The sequence below is a fragment of the Moschus berezovskii genome, chromosome Y (genome assembly GCF_049115385.1).
Source record: "Moschus berezovskii isolate FMDL1 chromosome Y, NW_MosBer_1.0, whole genome shotgun sequence".
NCBI classification, from domain to species: domain Eukaryota; kingdom Metazoa; phylum Chordata; class Mammalia; order Artiodactyla; family Moschidae; genus Moschus; species Moschus berezovskii.
In genome coordinates, this window is record NC_142489.1 from 518,811 (window position 1) to 543,138 (window position 24,328).

The window sequence follows — 24,328 nt, forward strand, 5'->3', positions numbered from 1 at the left end:
TATTCTAAACATAGCCTGGTAAAATGCTTATGGAAAATGGAAAAGAATCTATTATGAGGGAGGAAAAACACCAGTGACGAGACAACTCTGGCACTTTCCTGGATTTTGGTATACAGAGGCTTAGATTACTTACTTCTACTTCTTAATTGTCCGCTTTGGGAGGCAGATGCATAGATTTATATAAGACGTCAGCATTTCTTTCATCCACATACATACATTTTCTGCCTCTGCTGATGTTCTGTGCGATTTAGAAGCTGCTCATAATTTGGGGGAAGAGCCTGTTCTTCTTTTGGACTATAAACTTGCACATTCATTCTTCTATTGTATCGGTCCCCTATTTCACTTCCAGTAAGAATATTTGGTTTGCACGGAAACATCACACGAGGCCTTTCTGGGAAAGGCAAGTCTCAGATCAGCTTTCCTGTTGTGAATATCAGGCCAGTTGCAAAGATGAAAGGGAAAGGAGAAGGCAGAAGTGGACATGGATGGAAAGCAGGCTTATCCCTGAAATTGACATGTCTGTTCCTTCTTCTCTTGCTTCTTCCAACTTTTTCTTAAAAAAAAAAACAAACAAACTAAAACACCTTTTTTTCAGAACCCATGTTCATGGTACTTAAGCTTCATGTTTCTGATTCTCATTTTACTGCTTGGAGTGACATTTGCTGCCACTTGGCAGGCTTCCTTCAGAAAGTGAGTGATGCTGATGAGAATACAGTTATCTTGCGTTGAGAAAGAACCCTCCATTGGTTTGTGGTCTTTGGCAGGCATCTCACAGAAGTCATCTCAGAACACATGCAATGTGTCTTTGGGGCATGACTTTGGCTGGCCTTCTCTTCATTTTTATGCCTGCAAGTGGAAAATCACCACTTTGATGAGCCACATACCCTGCAGGAAAAAAGTATTTGAAATTACCCAGTAGAGGAAAGTGCCCTAAGATCTTTGAGAAAAGGTAGTGCAGAACGCCCCCCACTAGAGTCACAATGGGAATTTTTTTTCTCCTTACATTTTATTTCAAAGATAGTTTTGTTAGAATCCTGTGTTTTTGAGCAGAGACTTGAAGCGGAATTGTGGTGTGGTCCAGCTGGGAGAAGCCAGGCATGCTGGCATCAAGGAGGCATCTTCCCTGGTTTGGCTCTGTGCTGGGCGTTCCAGGACATGCAGAGAGTAAAGAGATACTGTTTCTCTGCTCCAGGAGCTTCCAACCTAGCAGGAAAGACAAACATACAGAGACCCCATGTTATGCCTGGAATTATAGTTGAGTGCCAAGAGCAAAATAGAATCAAAGTACAGTTCTGCTTGGCTGGGCTGGGCTGCCACAATTGAAAATCCACTAAAATGCAGACTGAGCAAAGTCAAATTATCCATTGTCCTCAAAATATAAGTAATTGGCTGGATATTTTTCTTCTTTTTTATACTTTTCTGTTCTTTGTAAAATTTCTAAAATAAGCATGTTTAGGTTTTTTTGCCCTCATTCTAAGAGTAAGTGGGCATCTGAAGAGGAAAATGTATACTTTTTTAGGGGGTAATACTCATACTAATGTTAGCAAAAGCAAACACTTATTTGGTGGTTACTATGGTGCCAGGTACTGTTCTACGTGCTTTTATATATTAACCCAATCCTTCTAGTCATCTTATGAAAGAGGTGCTCTCCTTAAACCTACTTTATTTGGCATGGTGGTAAAGAATCTGCCCGCCAATGCAGGAGACATGGGTTCAATCCCTGGGTCGGGAAGATCCCCTGGAATAGGAAATGACAACCCACTCCAGTGTTCTTGCCTGGAGAATTCCATGGGCAGAGGAGCCCGGCAGGCTACAGTCCATGGGGTTACACAGAGTCGGACTCAGGTGAGCACACACGAACAGATAAATGATCGAGCAGGCATTTGGGGCACAGAGAAGCAAAGAAGCTTGCTTGAGTTCCACCAGGATCGAAGTGCCTGGGCAGACTGGCTCCAGAGTTGGTGTTAAACTAAGTAAGTTGAGTAAACATTATGAAGGAAGAGTTTTTCCTCCTGAATTGATTTCCCAGATACCTGAAGCTTGTCATCCTGTCTCTGGATGGGGCTGGGGCATGAGGAGTTCCTGGAGCAGGAGGAGGCAGGAAGGGCGATTGGAAGGTCGGGCCTAAAAGGCTCAGAGTTTTGGGGAACCTGCAAGTATAAACCAGAGTTCCCGCTGGTTGGCCTAGCCTGGCCTAAAGGGTTCCGGGAGACAGTGAGCCCTTCTCTAGAAACGCTGCCCACCCTAGGAGGGTAGAGTTGCAGAGGGTAAGCAGAGTGTCAGTGAGAAAGGGATTGGGGTTTGGGCCAGGGGTTAGTGCTGCATGTTGAGGTTAGGGTAAGGACTAGAGTTATGTGATAGGGTTTGGGGTGAGAGGGTTGAGGTCAGAGTTTTGTATTTGAATAAAGGATGAGGATTTGGATAAACTATTAGAGTTAGGATTTGGGGTTAGTGTTAGAGATTTGGATTAGGGTTAGAGGTTAGAAGTTAAAGGTAGGTTCAGGTTAAGAGCTTCGACTTGATGGTTAGGATTTAAGGGCATTGTAGAAACAGCTGTCCTGATGAATGGGTAAAGAAGATATGACACTATATATACAATGGAATACTACTTAGTCATAAAAAAGAATGAAATAATGACATTGCATTATGGATGCATTATGGATGGACCTAGAGATTGTCATACTAAGTAAAATGTCAGACAAAGACAAATATCACATGATATCACTTACATGTGGAATTTAAAAAATGATACAACTGAGTATATTTACAAAACAGAAACAGACTCATAAACGTAGAAAACAAATTTATGGTTATCAAAGGGGAAACTGGGAGAGGGATAAATTAGGAGTTTGGGATTAACATATATACACCACTATATATAAAATAGATGAACAAGAAGGACCGATCGTATAGTGCAGGGAACTATATTCAATATTCTGTGATAAACCATAATGGAAAGGAATAAAAAAAAGAAACAGCTATCCTGTAATTTAGTTTAAAAAACAAAGAAATTCCCTTAATACTAGTGTGTATGTAAACACGTTGTCCTTTTGGTCATGAAAGCAATGTTCTAAGAGGGGTGCTGCCTCTCATCAGAGAGCCGGCACATCACACTCACCATGAGACACTGATTGTCAGGTCCTGCTCATGTCAGTGGGGCCACAATAGGGATATGTGCTAAACCAGCCCGACTTTCACTGTGTTAGAACGACCATCGTTTATTCTTCCTCATGCACCTGGGGATTGCTTACTCAGGCTGGCCTTGACTAGGCTTGGCTCTAAGGTATAGTTGGGTCTAGGTCTACTCCAACTGCCTATCGTCCTCTTCAAACCAGCTGGCTACCTGGGACATCCCACTGGCCAAAATTTGCCACGTGGCCAAATCCTGTATCATTGAGATGGGGAAATCCACTCTGCTTCTCGTGAGAGGAATTGCAGAGCCTTAACATGAAGGGTCGGAGAAGGCAATGGCCCCCCACTCCAGTACTCTTGCCTGGAAATTCCCATGGATGGAGAAGCCTGGTGGGCTGCAGTCCGTGGGGTTGCAGAGAGTCGGACACGACTGAGCGACTTCACTTTCACTTTTCACTTTCATGCATTGGAGAAGGAAATGGCAACCCACTCCAATGTTCTTGCCTGGAGAATCCCAGGGACAGAGGAGCCTGGTGGGCTGCCATCTATGGGGTCGCACAGAGTCGGACACGACTGAAGTGACTTAGCAGCGTCTGCAACATGAAGGGTATGATGTGGGGAAGGGTCTGGAATCGAAGGCAATAATGAAATCTTCCATACCATGTGTTTGTCAAGCACAGTCGCCTAGGGATGAGCTTTTGACCCTAAACTCATTGTTCAAATCTTCTGAACTAACAAGCTCTGAACTATGTAGGCAGAGAAGGAGAATTGTTATTCTTTATTAGTATTATTATTGAAGTATATTGATTTGCAGTGTTGTGCCAATCTCTTTTGTATAGCTGGGTGACTCAGTTTTATGCATACAGACATTCTTTTTTAAATACTCTTTTCCACTAAGGTTTATCCCAGGAGATTGGATATAGTCCCTTGTGCTGGGTAGAGCCTCACTGTTTAAAACTGCAGTACTAATACACAATACCCCAGAGGACACAGCTCCTCAGATCTTGGATCTCAACGTAAGCCTTTTCCAGCTCTCGTTAGGCTGCGTCCTATCTGGGAATGTGTAGGAGTAGGCCTTTCCTCTCTTTTCCATCAGTGCTCAGCTAGTGATTGATCTGGCCACTTTTTTCTGCACAATTCCCTTGCCATGCTTATATTTCATTTTGATTGATTGATTTGGCTGCGCCAGGTCTTGGTTGCAGCATGAGAGATCTTTAGTTGTAGCCCATGAACTCTTAGTTGCTGCATGTGGGATCTAACTCCTGACTAGGAATCGAACCTGGGTCCCCTGCATTGGAAACTCGGAGTTTAAACCGATGGACCACCAGGGAAGTCACCCTTGCCATGCTTAGATGTCCACCTATCATCTCTCTTTCTCCATCCCCTAGGGCTGCTACCACCTCCATCCCAAGGGGTGACAATGATTCTTTGACAAAACTTGAGTCAATTTCCCCTGAGTTCTCTTTTTGACTCTGCCTCAACTGTAGATTTGGTCCTTAATTAGCAAAAATCCTGCTGAGTCAGTTTAGTGAAAACCCCCATCCTTAATATCTGATCAAATTTCTCAATCTTTGCCCTCCATATCTCTCATCACACCTGCCTTCAGCAAGGATCCTGTTGAGTCAGTCTAGCAAGAACCCCACTATCCTTGTTGTTTCCTCTTAGTAATTTTCTGGGCGCTGCCCCTACCCTCCTCCTTGGCTATAAATCTCCACTTATTTTTTCCTGGGTTGGCCAAATCTCTCTGCCCCACTGCAAACCCCCGTTGCAGTAGGCCCCTTCTGGAACTGTCTTTCTTACCTTCTTTTACGAGTATCTGAATACTTGTTTATTGAACAGGGATGAAGGCAGAAAGCAGGAAATTCTAGGTGCTGCGGTGCCACGGCCCTGGGTTTGAAATCTACACATTTTACTAACGAGTCCTGTGAATCTGGGAAAGCTGCTCTGACTGGCAATAACCTCATTCACAAAAGTGGAGATAATTCTACTTATCTCACAGGATGTTATATGGTTTAGACGATTAAGGTCATTAGCAAAGTGTCACAACATCATATCTTGGATACATTTTCAAATCTAGATTGTAACCTCAGAACCTGTAGAGATGCATTAAATTGTAAGCTACTTTCTGGGAAAATGCCCTTTGTCTTCCAGGAAGGTATAAGGTATCAGCCAATGTCAGGATGACCTTGAACTGCTCTGTGGAAAATCCATAACCGGTCCTCTGCACCTGAAAGCCACCCACGGGTCATTCCCTCTCTAACCTGGTTTTCAGTCTCTGCATCTTTCTTCATGCCCACAACTGGGTTATGTGACCCCATCCACAATACACACACACACGCACACACAACCCAGCCATTTCCTGTAGCTGGTCACATTCTTTCCAAAATGGATCACAGTTTCTACTGAGGCCCAGGCAAGGAATTTGGAGGGTGGGGTGATAACACCCTAAGTTCAAGGCTTAGGGTGACTCCTCACTGCCAGATCTGGAATGAACCTACCTTCCCCCACCTTTAGAGATAATTGTGCCTTATTAAGACTCCGGAAGTTGATGATGGATAGGGAGGCCTGGCGTGCTGTGATTCATGGGGTCGCAAAGAGTCGGACACAACTGAGCCACTGAACTGAACTGAAGATACACTGATAGTTGATCTGAAGTCAAGGAAGTTTGTTTGGATAACCCTTGTCTCTCCAGCCTCACCTACAATTCAACTCAAAAAACACTTAAAGCGCTTCTTCAGTGACAGAATGGGAGATCCAAAGAGAACCAGGAATGAGAAAGAGTGGTGTAGTGAAGGATGGTCTCCGGACTTTTCAGAGGTGGTAAACCCAGGGGCTACGGGGAAAAGTCGGTGGTGAAGAATATTCTGTGCATCTTCCCACCTTGATATTTCTACCTGACCTTACCTCCATTCCATCCCTTCTGCCAAACAGAGAGAAGGCTTGTCATTGAGTCGCTGGTCAGTTTCCCTTCTTATTTCTCCTTCAGTGAACTCCTGATATACAGAGTTTGAAGTCTGCTGGCAGAAGGATGGGGAAGTCAGCCTGAGAAGGCCGAGGGCCTTCTGGAAGGGCCGGCTGTGCACCAGGCCTTTTCCCTGAGCTTCAGAAATAAGATCTGTTGCAGCAGATGCTGGAGGTGGGGACTGGAGCACGCCTCCTGCAGTTACTACCCGAGGGCAAGGGCGGGTGAGACTGGAGCAGTGCGCTGGCCGCAGCTTTGAACCAGAAGTGGTATTCCTAGGTCTAGACTATGGGGCACCAACGGACTTGTCCCACTGCAGTCCGCCTGGGGTCAGGCTTAGCTGGACAAGTGGCCATGGGGATGGGCCCAAAGAGCTCCGGCACCCGGATTTGTTCTTCCTCACATCACGTGGCTGCTTAGTTACCACCCCTTCTGGGGCAGCTCTGGGGAAATGAGTGCCTCACCTGCAGTGTTCGTTTGGTCTGGTGGCCAACTGGTGGTGACTATAGTGTTCCTTCATGTCAAGGGGGGTCTGATTTCCCACAAAAAGTAGTAGGAATTTTCAAGTGAGACAGTAAAAATCCCAAGGGATTCCTATCATATGAGAGAGTGCAAGTGAGTGGGAAGAGATGGACTTCTACTAGTTGGGGCAGGTAAGAGCTTCAGCATAGCATTCTGAACAGTTCTTGGGGGAGGGAGTGCTCACTTGAATTGGAAACCGACGTCTGATACCTCAGTTGCAGAGTCAAGATAGGGTGAGAAAAAAACTAATATAGGAATATCTTTGTATTCTCAAATGTTAATGGGGTACATTCTTATGGTAGACGGCTCTGGATTTGAAATGCACCTTTATGTTTTTTGAAGTACAAATTTTTGGAGTCTTTTTTTATTATGGTAAGAAGCACATCACCTAAAATTTACCATCTTAACCAGTTTTTAAGTGTACAGTTAATTGTGTTAAATATGTTCACATTGCTGTGAGTCCGTTCTCTAGAACTTTTGTATCTTACAAAACTGAAACACTATACCCATTAAAAAGCAACTCTCCTTTTCAACTTCCCTGCAGCCTCCAATAACCACCATTCTCCTTTCTGTTTCTATGAGTTTGACTACTCCAGGTATTTCATGTAAGTGGAATCATCGAGTTCTGTGACTGGCTTATTTCACTTACTATAGTGACCTCAAGGTTCATCCATGTTGTAATATGTGTTAGGATTTCCTTTCTTTTTATGTTTGAAAAATATTCCATTGTATGTGTATATTTTCTTTTGTTCATCTGTTCATTTGTCAGTAGATTTTGGGTTGCTTCCACATCATGGCTCGTGTGAATAGTGCAATTGATTTTTGTGTGTTCATTTTTTTTCTTTTTAAAATTTGTTTATTTTTTAATTGAGGGATAATTGCTGTACAGAATTTTGTTTTCTGTCAAACCTCAACATAAATCAGCCATAGGTATACATATGTCCCCTCCCTCTTGAACCTCCCTCCCATCACCCTCCCTATTCATGTATTCATTTTATATCCTGCAAGTTTGCTGAATTTATTAGTTCTAGCAGATTTTTTTTTTGGTAGAGTATTTGGGGTTTTGAAGTATAGATTTTTAAAAAAGCAGTCTCATGTATGAACAAAATAATGTATGACTGAAATTATGAGTCTCCAAATAGTTCTTGAGAAAGTATGTTGAAACTTCACCAGAGAGAAAGTTTATTCAAATTTCAATAAATCCAAAATTCATGGCACCATCAGTTTTCCCCCTTGACTTAAAAGAAAAAAGAGAAGAGTAATTGTGTAATAGTTCCCATTGTCCATTATATAATGGAGGAAGTGGGCAGACTTTGTCAGTTAATCTGTTACAATATTCATGCATGAGACATTTTAGCTTTCAATGAGATTTCTATTCCCTTATCCTAGGGAGATTTCTGATAACCATAAATAGTTTCATCATGCCAGTGCAGAACATAAAACACTGTGTTAGGACTTCTGGGGATTTCTGATTATAGTGAGTATATTGTCTCATAGTGATTACCAAGTTCACAGTAAGAGGTGGTGGTACAAGTAAAGGCAAAGTTCTGACTTTGAGGTACATCTTACAGGTCGATGTGAAGCATCTTCTTGTGAGGCTCTTAGACATGCTGTAGAACAGCCAGAAATGGATTTGCAAAATCTTGCAAAGTAGGAGTCTCTTCTTCAACAGATTCTTTGCCTATGGCAATTCTTCAGTAGAAGAACTGAAAACATTCTTATTTTGCTGTTATTTGGCAGAGTTACTTTCACTTTGAAAAAAATATTTTGAGACATTGATCCTGAACCTGTCGGATGTGTGGTGACATCCTTGGGTTAATTTTATTTTTTTTTTAATTGGAGGCTAATTGGTTTACAATGTTGTGTTGGTTTCTGCTGTACAACAATGTGAATCAGCTCTAAGTATACACAGATCTCCTCCCTGTTGAGCCTCCCTCCCACCCACCCCCGAATCCCACCCCTCTAAGTCATCACAGAGCCCTGAGCCGAGCTCCCTGTGCTATACAGCAGCTTCCCGCTAGCTAGCTATTTCGAACACGGTGGCGTACAAATGTCAGTGCCACTCTCTCGATTCTCTCTACCCTCCCCTTCCCCCACTGTGTCCACATGTCCATTCACTACATCTGGGCCTCTACCCCTGCTCTGCAAATGGGCTCATCTGCACCATTTTTCTAGATTCCATATATATGTCTTGATATACAATATTTGTATTTCTCTTTCTGACTTACTTTACTGTGTATGACAGACTCTAGGTCTATCTACATCACTACAAATGGCCCAGTTTTGCTCCTTTGCATGGCTGAGTAGTATTTCACTGTATATGTGTACCACATCTTTATCCATTCATCTGTCGATGGACATCTAGGTTGCTTCCATGTCCTGGCTATCATAAATAGTGCTGCAATGAACGTTGAGCTACATATGTCTTTTTGAATTATGACTTTTTTAGGGTATGTGCCCAATAGTGGGATTGCTGGGTCACATTGGGTTACTTTTAAACATATCCTATTCTGTAACCATCAGAGTTCTTAGTTATCAGCATCAGAATCTAGTCCTGTTAGTTTAAGATGTTTATTGAAAACTTTTAATAGTTTTCAGAGTCTTGAGGGCCAGAGAGTCAGACTTGGAGGCTCCACAGCTAGAGAAGCAGACAGAGCTCCCAAATGCTCCATGAGACTGTTCCAGAGAAACCTTCCTGCCTCGGTCCTTATGATCCTGGATGGACCATTCAGCTCTGAGTTCATGCAACCAGCTCACTTTATTGTTATTTTAAAAAATCAACAAATTTGGATTTGAAAATCTGACAGTCTTCAATATGTAATGGAAAATGAGATTCCCTTACTGATTGAGTCCTTTTGAGTCAGGCCAAGCCCTCATTTTCAAAAGAGGGAATAGAGATGTAGCAAGATGATAGGAGTTGCGCCTGAAGGTCTTCTGACTCTCAGGCCATTACAGAGGGTGAGAGGGATGGGTCTGCTCCAGTCTGTCAAAAGTGTTGAATTAGAAAGGCATTGTTGGACAGGGCTGGTTTTCAAGGATTTTTCAAGCCAGCAGGTGAAAATCTTGCCACAGTTGAGAAATTGAGAAAAAGCTTCCATGCTGTGTACATGGTTCTCTTTCTCTCTCTTTTTTACCTTTAAAAAGAAAAACCTAGAAAAACGCATCAGATTTGTGTAAATGAGGGTATGCCAAGAGGGTGGCCAGTTTTGCTTTATGATCTTATGAAGGAAAATTTGTGACCCTACACACGTGTGCACATACACACACACACACATACATATATATATCCCAAACCAGTAATGGGACTTTGTTTATATTATAAATAAATATTATTTTTTCTTAAAAAAAAAAGGCATTGTTGGCGGTCATGGATATCATTGCTAAACTCCTTTCACTACTTTGTTGCTGAGAGGATGAGGTTTTGGTCTCTCCCTTATTCTGACCTGACTTGGGCACCCTGGGCCACCTCTCTGCCTTCAGTATCCGCATCTCTCAAATCCCTGGAGAATTGACCTTGCGCCTAATAACAAGCAACCATTTATCAAGCGCTCTGCTAAGTGCTAATGTGCGCCGTCTCATTTAATCCTCACACCCGCATGAGGAAGCAGACAGTTTCTTCAGTTTCATTTTATGGATGAGAGCACCAGGCCTAAGGGGGTTCAAAGCCTTGCCCAAGGGAGTAAAAATCAGAGCTGCCATTCAAGGAGAGCACTGGCTCCATCTCCATGGAAAATTCTAGCTTTAATACTCTATCCTCTGATTCAGCTTTGATACCTCAGTGGGAACTGAGTGCCCTGTTTGCTCCTGTAAGACCTGTAATTGCCCACCGAACCATTTGCTTTCCGGTTTTGGCCTCTCGTGATGTAATGACACTTGTCCCTGTTTAATAGGGAAGAGATGAGGATTAAGGAGGATTAGTGAGTGTTTTGAAACTGTTGAAGAAAAGCCTGGTCTCATGGGCTTCTTTATGGGAAAAGAATTATTTTTTTATTGACGTATAGTTGATTTATAACGTTGTGCCAGTCTCTCTGTATAGCAAAGTGACTCAGTTATATGCATACAGACATTTTTATAGACAAGAATTATTATTTAAAAAATGTATAGCAGCTTTATTGAGCTCTAATTTACATGCCATACAGTTCACTTACAAATGTACAATTCAGTGATTTTTAGAATATTCATAGTTGTACAATCATCACCACAATCAATTTTAGAACATTTTCAGCCCCCTAGAATGCTTTGTTTGATGGTAAGCAAAAAAAACCAGAAATCTGTTACTACTGTATTATCGCAACTGTACAAACAACACTGGAAGAAAATACGTCAGTGTTAACAGTACTTTAGTGATGGGATTCCGATTATAGAAAAGAATTATTTTTAATAGGAGTGAGAAACTGATGAGAATTCAGTAGTAAGCATTTTGTTTTGAGGTGGTGGCCTCTTAAACCAACAACTGTCGTGTTGTTTAAAGATTTCTAAACCTGAACAAGCAGTATAACAAGCAAGCCTCAAAATCAGTTAGTGAACCAAAAGGCAAACATTTTTGTAACCAGGCAATAGGGGAGCCGTACAGCCATTAAAGAATATAACCTGCAAGCACCCCTGCCATCTTACCAACTGGCAACGCAAAATACATGGGTTTTAATCATTACACTGGAATAGCTAAACAGCCAGCTGATAGGAAGCTCAAGTCTAGTTTATTCTCAAGCCTAGAATTGTGTGGTGTATTTATTTTATCTTTATGTTTTCAAATCGACTGCAAAGGATTAAGAATTCAAATTCTATAAACATAGCAGTCAAGTAATGCCCTCTACTAGGAATGATACCCTAAGTTCCTTGGAAGATACACACAGAGCTTACCTGAAGGGAAGTCAGGTGTGGAGACCTGGCTTTCAGCTCTTCTATGCTCAAAGGACCAATAACACATGCTTTGGGCTAGACCCCAGTGCCATTCTTTCTGGGGCATTCATTTCTTGAGATATTTGGACACCCCACCTCCCAATCTCCATTAGATCTCCCCTGCTTTCTCTCTCAAACACCTTGAACTTTCTCTTACAACCTTCTCCATAATTTTTCTTCATTAGTTGTTAATGCTTGCCTCTGCCACCATGCTGTGAATTCCACATGTGGGTACCCAGTACCAAATGCAGACTCTGACACACGGTGAGTGCTCAGGAAATATGTGTGGATTTGTGTGTTCCTGTGAAGAATGGAGAGGAGTGGGTGATAATCTAAAAAACAATTTTAATAGGAATGAAAACCTTTTGTCTTTCTGATCTCTTCATAAAGGCACATGTGGCCCAGCTAGATTCTATTTGAGAAATATGTGCTGCAGGAGTTGGTGTGGAATGTCTCAAGTTTGTCTTTATGTGACAGAACCAGACTTGGGTCCATTTGCCCGTGTGCAGTAAAGCCAGTCTCCTGACATTGGGTTGTGGTGAAGGAAAGTGCAGAGTTTATTCCAGGGTGTCAAGCAAGGAGTCCAGGACAGCCAGAGCTTAAAAGACCTGAATTCCCCGAAGGCTTTCTGGGCAACATTTTTAAAAACAGCATGAGGGAGGAGTTTGGAGGATGTAACAGCTCGTGGACATTCCTCTGACTGGTTGGTGGTGAGGTAGCTGAGAGTCAATGTCATCAACCTTCTGATTCCAACCAGGCTGGGGTCTACATACTGTGGACAACATACAGTTAACTTCTTCTGCCTGGTGAGGGTTTCAGGGTCTGCCACAGAGCTCAAAGGCCATGGCTTATAATATTATCTGTAGCCTTTGAGGAAGAACTAAAGGTTCTTGACTTTGTTTAATGGCTGCTGCTGCTAAGTCACTTCAGTCGTGTCCGATTCTGTGCGACGCCATAGACGGCAGCCCACCAGGCTCCCCCGTCCCTGGGATTCTCCAGGCAAGAACACTGGAGTGGGTTGCCATTTCCTTCTCCAATGCATGAAAGTGAAAAGTGAAAGTGAAGTTGCTCAGTCGTGTCCAACCCTTAGCAACCCCATGGACTGCAGCCCACTAGGCTCCTCCGTCCATGGGATTTTCCAGGCAAAAGTACTGGAGTGGGGTGCCATTGCCTTCTCCTTGTTTAATGGCTAGACTATTATTATTTTGTCTTGCTTGACTATTTTCCTGTCTTTCTGCATTTTCTCACTTCTCTGATCAAATTTATTCTTCAACAAAATTTTTCTACAGACAAAAGGCAGGTGGAAGACATTGGAGGGGAGTCCTGTTCTGGGAAGACCCCACAGAGTCCTGCCTAGTTACATTCAGTCCTGTGACGCTGCTTAGTTCATGCCCAAGATATATACGCATGTATATAGTGCAGTGACTCCCCCCTGCCAGAAAGAAGTGGGCTTTAGAGTCAGGAAGATCTCAGATCAGATCCCTGTCCCACTATATGCTGGTCATGCAATCTTAGATTGTCAAGGCAGCCATGAAAGTGTGCCACTCTGACCTCCTGCTTTGGGAGCATAATTGACTGAGGGTCCAGCTCGTGCTCCTCTGAATTCATGGCTGCATTTGCACCAAGGCTGCATTTCCTGGATGGGCTGCTCCCCACCAATGACTAGGCACAGTCGGTACTGGTGCAGGCCATCCTGGGGACACGCGGGACTCCTCCCACAGGCCACCTTGGCTCAAGGTCTCCTCATCAGCCTGGTTGAGACTTCCCTAGAGCTACACGACTCGAGGACTCTTCCTAGCAATCCTCTGCCCTCCACAGGGCGCAGACTGGCATGCCACCCAAAGACGAGCTCTGCGATCTCCTCCCCCCATGCCCCCAACCTTTCCCCGGAAGTTCACCCATGTGGCTCTTACACTCCTCATTCCATCTTTATGGCCCAATGAATTAACACAGCTAGTCACCCAACCTCTCTCTGGCTCTGTTTCCTTATCTGTTAATTTCCTTTAGGGTTTCAGCGAGGATCAATGGAAAAAACCTCAGAAACACGGCTGGCATTCATTCCCAGTTTTTGGCCTTCATATTGCCCACTCCCGCTCACGCCCATTGACTGTCTCTAGTCATGGTATCTTGTAGCGTGTCCTTCCAGTTCCCAAGGGATCAATGAGCTTGATGCACCCTACCTGCCCCCCACAATTTACCTTTGTTAATATACTAATAAGAGCAGTGTTTTAACATGACCTTCTGGCATAACCTGCAGTCATTCTAATGATGTGTACTTAGTCACTAAGCTCAGTCATGTCCAACTCTTTGCGACCCCATGGACTATATAGCCCACCAGGCTCTTCTGTCCATGGGATTCCAGGCAAGAATACTGGAGTGGGTTGTCATGCCCTCCTCCAGGGGATCTTCCAGACCCAGGGTTTGAACCCAGGTCTCCTGCGTTGCAGGCATGTTCTTTACCATCTGAGCCACCAGGGAAACCCCGTTCTAATGATAGAACAAGTTAAAGAAATCATGAAATGACGATGTATATTTGGCAACCTCTTAAGTTCCCTTTGTGCCTCTCTTTCTCTTCCGACTGCTGCAGTGGTGGAACGAATAGACTTCAGCTGTCTCTTCTGTGCCCCCAGTAAGATCTGTCGTCACGGAGGACATGCCAGTGAGTGTGGCTCATGCCTCTTCTGTATTTATGTACCTATTCCTCCTGCCCGTAGGCTGGGCCTGCCTGGGCAGCCGAGATTAGGAATGATGGCTCTGGCTGCCTCTCCATGCTGCTCTGGAACTTCCTTTTGAGCACTTCATTCCCACTTGGCAGTACCTTCCTTCTAAGTGGGGCTCTCCTGGTGGCTCAGTGGGTAAAGAATCTGCCTACAATGCAGGCGATGCAGGTTTAATCGCTGGGTTGGGAAGATCCCCTGGAGGAGGGTATGGCAACCCACTCCAGTATTCTTGCTTGGAGAATTCCATGGACAGAGGAGCCTGGAGGGCTACAGTTCATGGGGTGGCAAAGGGTCAGACAGGACTAAGCACGCATGCACGCCCTTCTAGATGGGTCCTGAAGTTCTACTTGCACCAAAGTGGTGGCCAAATACAGTCGATAGTACTCATCTTTGCTTCCAGCACAGCACATTGAAGGTTCTGTTTGGTAGGTGGGATGGCCTTAGTGTTGATAGGTGATGGGCAATTTCTACCCTATTCTCTGGTGTTGGAGCCCCTCAAAATGTCTCCTTTGTCATCCAGACTTCTCTGGATTTGCCCACAACAACTCATAAATGTTCTGATCCTCTCGGACAGACCTGGCGTTCACTCAGCTTGACTTCTGAACTAGGGCCACACTGGGTGTCTTTCGCTTCATTCTTAGCTGAATTGAACTTTCTGAACCTTGTGGAGTCTCCCTGAGACCACCCAGCCCTAACCCTTCCTTTCAGTTTTTTCTGTTTCAGTGTTACAGAGTCCTCAGCAAAGTCTTATAAAAACCACATTCCTTTCTAAAGCCCAGCAGTCCAGGAGCTCCTTTAAGATGGGCTGGGAGGACCAGGTGCTGCCTTTCAGCCTCTGTTGATAGAGTGTTTCCGAGGCCTTCAGGACTCCCACGCCTGGGCTCATTGCCCTGCCCGGAGTTTGACAAGTGAAAAGTTAAAAAACAGAGAATAATGAGACAGAGCGTAAATGCTGCTTATTGTAAACAGTCAAACTGTAAAGGAGTCCAGGGAGCAGACGCTGGGGGTGCCACGCCCATGTCTCTTGGCCCCACCATTCCCATGCATGCTCCTCTAAGCTCCTGTGATGGTCACTCTGGGGGCTTCCTTGGGCGGGTCCAAGCACAGGCAGAGTGGGAAGTAAATGCCCCGCGAGTGGCTCTGAGCGATTGATGGCAGAAGCTGGAGTAGTTTTGCCATCTTCCTTCCCCCTAGGGCAGTGGTCGCCAACTTTTTTGGCACCAGGGACCAGTTTCGTGGAAGATAATTTTTCCTTGGACCCGGGGTACAGGGATCGGAGTGGGAGAGGATGGTTTGGGGATGATTCAAGCACATTTATGGTGCTCTTTATTTTTGTTATTATTACATTGGGTTATATAAAGAAATAATTATACAACTCACCATAATGCAGAATCAGATTATTAGGCATTAGAAATTCTCATAAGGAGCACGCAACCTAGATCCTTCACATATGCAGTTCACAGTAGGGTGCTCGCTCCTGTGAGAATCTAATGCCGCCACTGATCTGGCAGGAGGTGGAGCTCAGACAGTAATGTGAGCTGTGGAGAGCGGCTGTAAATACAGATGAAACTCACTAGCTTGCCCGCTGCTCACCTCCTGCTGTGCAGCCCAGTCCATGGCCCAGGGGTAGGGGACCCCTGCCCTGGGGAGGGGGGCAAGCCTAAGGCATGTTCTATACCAATTTTCCAGCCACCTCAGTTGCCCACAGTGATGACCTGCTCACTAACACAAGCTATGTTGATTTTCTTCCCTTCCCTGTCTCACTCCTCACGAGCTTCCTGGGTCCATCTCTCGGTTCAGCTGCTCACATCAAATCACCTCCAGGTCCACTTGTAAATGAACCCAACCTAGAACAACCCATGTACCATACAGTATTCTCTGGAAATAGCCCTTCATGTTGCTTACAGCAATGAACTGTTTTTTTTTTCCTGTATACCCTCCTTAGTACACACACCCATTATATTCTTACCTGTTTATTTATTAATGATATACTCTCATTAACTAGTATATTAAGACATGGGCTATACCCTGGGTTAGCTTTATATCCATATTTTAAATAGGTACCTGGATAGTTTTGAATTCTTGCATAACTTCAGATCTAAATAGATGCTCATTGTTTTGACTACAACTGTGGTGGACACAGAAGATTATAGAGGAGGAGAAATGCATCATTTGTTGCATTGTAAGAAGGAGAATACTTAACATTTTCTGGTTGTTTGATTCATCTTGTCTTATGCATATTATTTCTAACCAGGGTTTCCTTTGTGGGATTTTTCAAAGTCACCCGTTTATTTTATGAGAGTTGGTTTCATCATAACTAGAGACTAGAATCTGTAAACACCCTTTATCTTATCAATGTTGCAACATGCAGGAAGCGAATGTGAAGCTTCTCCTCCCTTCAACTGAGGAATCCCCACTCTGTCTTCAAAGTAATTGGTGTGTTCTTGTCTTGAGCCTGTCTGACCTCCACATGGGGGAGGGGGGAGGTGGGTGTTGGCAGGAATCCATATATTACCTACTAGTTGCATCTATTTTCTTCTTCTTTGGATCAAAAATAAATTCAATCACAGTTAATGCCTTTCCTTCCCCCACAGCAGTGGGTCATCCATCTTGACCATCCCTTGAGGTGTGTGCCCCCACCTTGGACACCACTGATTGCTCGTATCTGGTCCCCATTCCTTCACCTGTTCTTCCAGAGCCTCCGTGCCACCTCCCCAGGACAGTGTGTCAGCCAGTCCAGCCTCTTCCCTCCTTCATTTGTTCCCAGTTCTGATGTGTGCCCTCCCTCCCGCCCCAGTTGCATCCATGGTGTTTTCATCTTCCCTTTCCCGTGGGCTTCCTCCAAGCTATTGCAGCCTAGTATGATCTCATTCTGCTCCAGACCCCGGAACATGTCTAGCCCTCAGCACACTTTTTTTTTTTTAAAATGCACCACCTACTTGTAGCGGAGCTCTCACCGCTGCCCACAGGCTAGAGCCACTTGAGTGCAGAGAGTACACAGAGCTAACTGGAGGTGACATGGTTTTTATGAAGTGGCGCCAGATTCTACATCCCATAACCACGCCAGGGGCCCCAGGACCCTCTGGGACTCTTAGCACAAACCGTGCTCTTGGGCTCTCCCAGCATCTGTCTCCTCTGGTGACTGGCTGGGACAAGTAAACATTAATCCGTCCATGGCACACAGGCAGTAAGGAAGCTACAGAGAAATGACCCCCGACTCCTAGCTGAGAGGACAGAACATGGGCTCAGGATGAGCTAGCCCATATTTCCCACGGGTTACAGCTTCTGTTCTGCCTTTCCAGACCAAGTCAAACACTTTTAATAATAAGACCTTTTTTTTTTTTAAACACTTTTTGAATTAAAATTTTTTTCTTTTTTTAAAATTTATTTATTTTAATTTGAGGCTAATTACTTTAACATTATTGTATTGGTTTTGCCATACATTGACATGAATCTGCCCCGGGACTTTTTAAGCCCACATTTTTTTTGGTCCTTTTGTCACTTAGTGTGCTGCCATGAGAACTCTTCTACATGGTCAGTTTAAGTTCTGAATTTTTGTTTTAATTCTGAATTAAAAAAAATTTTTTTTTTTCGGCTTCCGTGTGACATGCAGGATCCTAGTTCCCTGACAAGGGCTTGAACCCACGCTCCCTGCATTGGAAGTGTAGAGCCCTAACCATTGGACCACCAGATAAGTCCACATTTATTTTTGAAACTAGATCTCCCAAAGCATAGAATGAACCACTGTGTGTTTTTTTTACAGCTTTATTAAGATATATTTCACATACTATATAATTCACCCATTTAACGTGTACAGTGGTTTTTGACAGAATTGTGCAATCAGTTCATGTGATGTTCAGTTTTATATGTCAGCTTGGCTTGGCTACAGTCTCCAGTTATTCAATTAAACGCTAATCTAGGTACTGTGTGAAGGTGTTTTGTAGATATGGTTAAAGTCAACAATCAGGGAGATTATTTTAGATAATCTGAGTGATTCAATTGGGTGAAAGGTCTTAAGAGCAGACCTAGGGTTTCCCAGGAGAAGAAGAAATTCTGCCTGCAGACTGCAGCTTTAGCTCACGCCTGGGAATTCCAGCCTGTTTTTCCTGACAGCCGGCCCTGTGGAGTTCAGACTTGCCTAGCCAGCCCTGCAGCTGCACAAAGTCACTCTTCATGCAGTTAAGAGTCCTGAGCCCCGGACCACTAGGGAATTCCCTAAATCTCTTACTATATATCTCCTATCATTTATATCTCACTGGTTGAACCCTGACTGATAGAAGCTCACTTTGAAAATACAAGAACAAATTTCAATTTTCCATAGGGGTTTGCTTTCTGTTTTTGGATGTCTTGCAATCTTCTACCCTTTTGCTCTGTGTTCCTGAGCAGAATATTTCTCCTGCCCTCCTGCTCCCAGGGGCTAAGTCTTGGATTTGATCTTGATTGTATATAGGTATAGCCAAAGCAATATTCACCACCACCAGGACAATTTGAACTTTATTTGAAATCTCTCCTATTGCAATTTCCACTAGAATGTAAATTCCATGGGGAAAGGGGATGGATCTTGGTCTGCTTTGCTTATTGAGATACGTCAAGAGCCCAGAACTGTGCCTGATACATAGGAAATGACCAGTAAACACTTGTTGAATGAATGAATGCCCATAGTGACATGTAAACTCCTTGAAAGGAGGAGAGGGTCTTTATTCACATCCTTTGTAAGAGCCTAACAGTGTAGGAGAAGGCAATGGCAAGCCACTCCAGTACTCTTGCCTGGAAAATCCCCATGGATGGAGGAGCCTGGTAGGCTGCAGTCCGTGGGGTTGCTAAGGGTCGGACACGACTGAGCGACTTCACTTTCACTTTTCACTTTCACACATTGGAGAAGGAAACGGCAACCCACTCCAGTGTTCTTGCCTGGAGAATCCCAGGGACGGGGGAGCCTGGTGGGCTTCTGTCTGTGGGGTCACACAGAGTCGGACACGACTGAAGTGACTTAGCAGTAGCAGTAGCAACAACAGTGTAGGAGCACTGAGGTGCTTGTGGTAAATTGCAAAAATGGCCACAAATCCTTCTTTTCTCCTAAGAGCTGGAGTGTAGTTCTCCATCTCTCAAATGTAGGCTTGGCTATGTGAATTACTTTGCTCAATAGGACATGAACAAATGTGATATATGCAGAGACTTGAAAAGTGCTTAGGTATTGGGACTTGGCATTGGAACTCTGACCATGAGGTAGCCTGCTAGTGGGTGAAAGGCTCCACAGAGAACCCAGGTATCACATGACAGTCTGCCAACCACCAGATGTGTTGAGTGGGGTCATTCTAGATCATTCACCCACCTACCAAGCTAGAAGCTAAACACAGACCCAAGAGCCAGTCTGGATCAGAAGGACTGCCCGACTAACCCATTGGCTCATGAGCCAAATCATATATGTTTGTGGTTTTATGCTGCTCAGTTGAGGTCATTTGTTACACAATATTAGGTGAATGATGCAGTGATCAGTGAATTCCCAAGTTTAGATAAAGAAAAATATGTCATCCCAGTTCTCAAATACTGTGTGCCTGCTATATGCCAGCCTCTGTGCCTGGCACCCAAAATAAGAAGATTAAAAGATGTGACTCCTGAAAGCCTCCTAAACATGACACCAAAGGGAAAAAAATGACTAAAGGAAAAGATTGATAAATTGGATTTCATCAAAATTAAAAAAATTTGTGCTTTAAAGGACACTATCAAGAAAGTGAAAAGACAGCTCACAGAATGGGTTAACATACTTATAAATCATATATCTGATAAGAGACTTATATCCAGAATATATTTAAAAAGTATAAGTCAATAATAAAAAGTCAACCCGATTTAAAAACGGATGAAGGACCTCATTAGACACTTCTCCATAGAAGATACATGAATGGATGATAAACGTATGAAAAGCTGCTCAATGCCATTAGTTATTAGAGAAATGCAAATCAAAACTACAATGAGGTATCAGTTTACATCTGCTAGGGTGGCTGTGATAAAAATGACAGACAATAGCAAGTGCTGGAAAGGATATGGAGAAATTGCAGTCCACATGTATTGCTGGAGGAAATAGGGCAACTGCTTTGGAAAGCAGTTTGGCTGCTCTCTAAAATGTTAAACACAGAATTACCTTATGACCCAGTCTGTACTGTACTCTGACACCAATCAACCAGTTCTCTGGACACAAATGGGATGTCCAATGATTCAATTTAATTCTGACACTAACTACCTGGAGTTAACAGCTGATTGCACAGATTTAAGGGTTCAGTCCCACAAGACTGCCTGCATTTCAGATGCCAGTTCCAGTGTCCTGGGCCACGTGTACTTTTGGCTATAGACTGTAGTTCCCATGACCCCCTCCTCAAGTTCAGTGGTTTGCTACAATGGCTCACAGACCTCAGGGAAATGCTTTACTTATGTTTATAGCACAAGCTGGAATCAAGATTGCTGGGAGAAATATCAATAACCTCAGATATGCAGATGACACCACCCTAATGGCAGAAAGCGAAGAAGAACTAAAGAGCCTCTTGATGAAAATGAAAGAGGAGAGTGAAAAACCTGTCTTAAAACTCAACATTCAGAAAATTAAGATCATGGCATCCGTTCCCATCACTTCATGGCAAATAGATGGGGAAACAGTGGAAACAGTGACAGACTTTATTTTGGGGGGCTCCAAAATCACTGCAGATGGTGACTGCAGCCATGAAATTAAAAGACACTTGCTCCTTGGAAGAAAAGTTATGGTCAACCTAGACAGCATATTAAAAAGCAGAGACACTACTTTGCCAACAAAGGTCAGTCTAGTCAAAGCTATGGTTTTCCCAGTAGCCATGTATAGATGTGAGAGTTGGACCATAAAGAAAGTGATGCTTTTGAACTGTGGTGTTAGAGAAGATTCTTGAGAGTCCCTTGGACTGCACGGAGATCCAACCAGTCCATCCTAAACAAAATCAGTCCTGAATATTCATTGGAAGGACTGATGCTGAAGCTGAAATTTCAATACTTTGGCCACCTGATGCGAAGAACTGATTCATTTGAAAAGATGAATCTTTTCCCAGATGCTGGGAAAGATTGAAGCAGCAGGAGAAGGGGACAACAGAGCAAGAAATAGTTGGATGGCATCACCGACTCAATGGACATGAGTTTGAGTAAACTCCAGGAGTTGGTGATGGACAGGGAGGCCTGGCATGCTGCAGACCATGGGGTCGCGAAGAGTCAGACACGACTGAGCAACTGAACTGAACTGAACTGATGGCTTTATTATAAAGGATGTGAAGTGAAATGAAAGTCTCTCAGTCGTGTCTGATTCTTTGAGACCCCATGGACTATACAGTCCATGGAATTCTCTAGGCTAGAATACTGGAGTGGGTAGCCTTTCCCTTCTCCAGGGGATCTTCCCAACCCAAGGATTGAACCTAGGTCTCCCACATTGCAAGCAGATTCTTTACCAGCTGAGCCACAAGGGAAGCCCATTATAAAGGATACAACTCAGGAATAGCCAGAGCGAAGAGATGCACAGGGCAGGGTATGGAGAAGGGAGGGAGCTCGGAGCTTTCGCGCCTTCTCCAGTTATACCACCCTCCCAGCAAGTCCAGGTCTTCACCAGCCTGGAAACTCTTCGAATCTCACCGAGCTTTTACAGAGTTCCATCTCCAGCATGACCTCCTTGTCCCAGAGGTTGGTAGGTGGGGCTGAAATTTCTAACCTTCTGATCACTTGATCTTTCTGGTCACCATCCTAAGTCACTTCATTAGCATACACTCAGGTATGATTGAAAGGCGCTAGTTGTGCATAGTAACAAAAAAATTCCTGTCGTTCAGGAAATTGCAAGGGTTTTAGGAGCTCTGCCAGGAACTATGGGCAAAGACTAAATATATTTTTGTATTATATCACACCCAGAAATTCCACTCCTAGATATATATCCAAGAGAAATTAAAGCATGCATCCACATGCTTTTCACAAGACTTTGTTTTCACAAAACTTCTGTGTGAATGTTTATAGTAGCATTGTTCATAATAGCCAAAAATAGAAAATGCGAATGTCTACCAACTGATGCATGGATAAGCAAAATATGATACACCTATACAATGGCATATTATTTAGCAATAAAAAGGAATGAAATTCTGATGAATTTTATAACATGGATGACCCTTGAAAACATTATGCTAAGGGAAAGAAGCCAAAAGCACAAAAAACATACATTGTACAATTAAGTTTATAGAAAATGTCCACAATAGGCAACTGTATACAGAAAATATATGAGTGCTTGCCAAGGGCTGGGAGGCTTGGCAGGAATGGAGAGTGGCTACAGGGTGATAAAAATGTCTAAAATCAGGGTGTGGTAACAGTTGTACAAACTCTTTGAATATACTAAAAGACATTAACTTATACACTTTACATGGATGAACTGTATGCTATGTGAATTCATCCTGATAAAGCTCTTTTCACACAGTTGAGCAAGTTGGCCAAAGGCAAACACTTGTTAGTAGATAAGCTGAATGGGGACTTGAGTCCAGGTCCTATCAGCACACTCTCTTTCTTTCTGTTTGACTTCATATCTTAGATATGCCTAACACATTTGTTTATCTCAAAAGCAGTGTGCATGAAGATGCATGATAATATGTAATGTATATCTAACAATGTTTTATAATCAACCTTTTTTTAACTTTAAAATAGACTGTGAACACTTTTTCATGTCATGATACAGTCTCCTACCACATAAAATTTTAACATCTACATAGTATTCTGTTGCATGGCTGAACCTTAATTTATCTAGTCAAATCCCTATGATTTGAATGGTTTCTAATATGGGGCCATTATCAAGCTCAGTGCCATTAACAGGCTTTTTCATACTGTTCATAGGACTTTCTATTTTTGACAACATCTATGACCGGGAGTTGGTGATGGACAGGGAGGCCTGGCGTGCTGATTCATGGGGTCGCAAAGAATCGGACACGACTGAGCGACTGAACTGAACTGAACTGAACTGATGACCTTTTTTCACTGGCCAGTGTAGGGTTTCTCTCTTTTTAAAACATTTTACTAAAGCACAGTGTATATGTATAAAAGTTCCCACATCGTAACTGTACAGGTGGCCGTATTTCACAAACAGCACACATGTATAACCTGAATCCAGCTGAAGAAACAGATAATCAGCAGCATTTCAGAAGCCCCCTCCTGCCCTCCAGGTCTTTTTTTTTTTATTTCTCAATTGAACATCAGGTAGCAGTACATGAAATCAGCAAATCCAACACCTTCCTTTGGAGCAGAACCAATAAAGGTGTCACAGATTGCCACGTAACGTACACGCGTGTCTTTTGATTCTGTTTGTGCCTTGGCTGTCCGGCTTTCAATGCTCTAATATTTAGTAACTTAATCTTCACCTGAGCATCACTTTAGCCTGGAGTTTCCACCTTTTGGGCAGCTTCAGGAGCTGAGTGGGCAGCTGGCAGGTTGAGCTGGCATGGGTGAGCGGCAGGACCAGGCAGGTGGTGCCCTCTTCCTCACCCTCCCTGCCTGACAACACCTGTAAGGAGAGCCTAAGTGGTGTGAGCAAGGGTCAGACGTTTTAAACCAGTGGATCTTGAACTGGGCTGCATATCAGAATCCCTGAGGAGCTTTCAAATGTAACGATGCCCGAGACCCACCCCCAGAGATTCTGATTTCACTGGCCTGGGGTATGGCCCGGACGTGGGGATCTTTTAAAAAATACCCAAGTGGTTCCAAAGTGCAGCCAAGGCTGAGAACCTGTGCTCTACACTCAGATTCACTTGGGCTTTTGTGCATGTACTGCTTGGTGTCACCATTAGCTGAAGATAAAATGCCATGTTTCATTGACTCCATCATAGTTTTCTCATTCTCTCCAACTTCTTTTGGTTTTCCTTAGAGGGTTTGCACAACACTGTTTTGACAACATCGCACTCTGTCTGTAGATTGAACTGACATTCTCTAAGCTGGTTGTGGATAGAGCTGGTCATTTAGCCTGGATGGGAGTTCAGATGTCTTAGAACAATAGTGAGTTACAAATATCACTCCTTGAGCATGTTTATGTGTTTTCCTGTCTCTCCTGCTGATGATGTGCCTT

At 43.6% G+C, this 24,328-nt stretch overlaps 1 long non-coding RNA gene across 2 annotated transcripts in view; it reads right to left on the minus strand.

Moving 5' to 3' along the window:
- Positions 1 to 1,039: 1,039 nt before the first annotated feature.
- LOC148772983 (uncharacterized) overlaps positions 1,040 to 24,328 on the minus strand; it is a 29,081-nt gene continuing 5,792 nt past the window's right edge. For both annotated transcript variants that reach the window (XR_016036992.1, XR_016036991.1), the window contains exon 3: positions 1,040 to 1,203. This is a non-coding gene — a long non-coding RNA (uncharacterized LOC148772983). The remainder of the gene's footprint in view (positions 1,204 to 24,328) is intronic.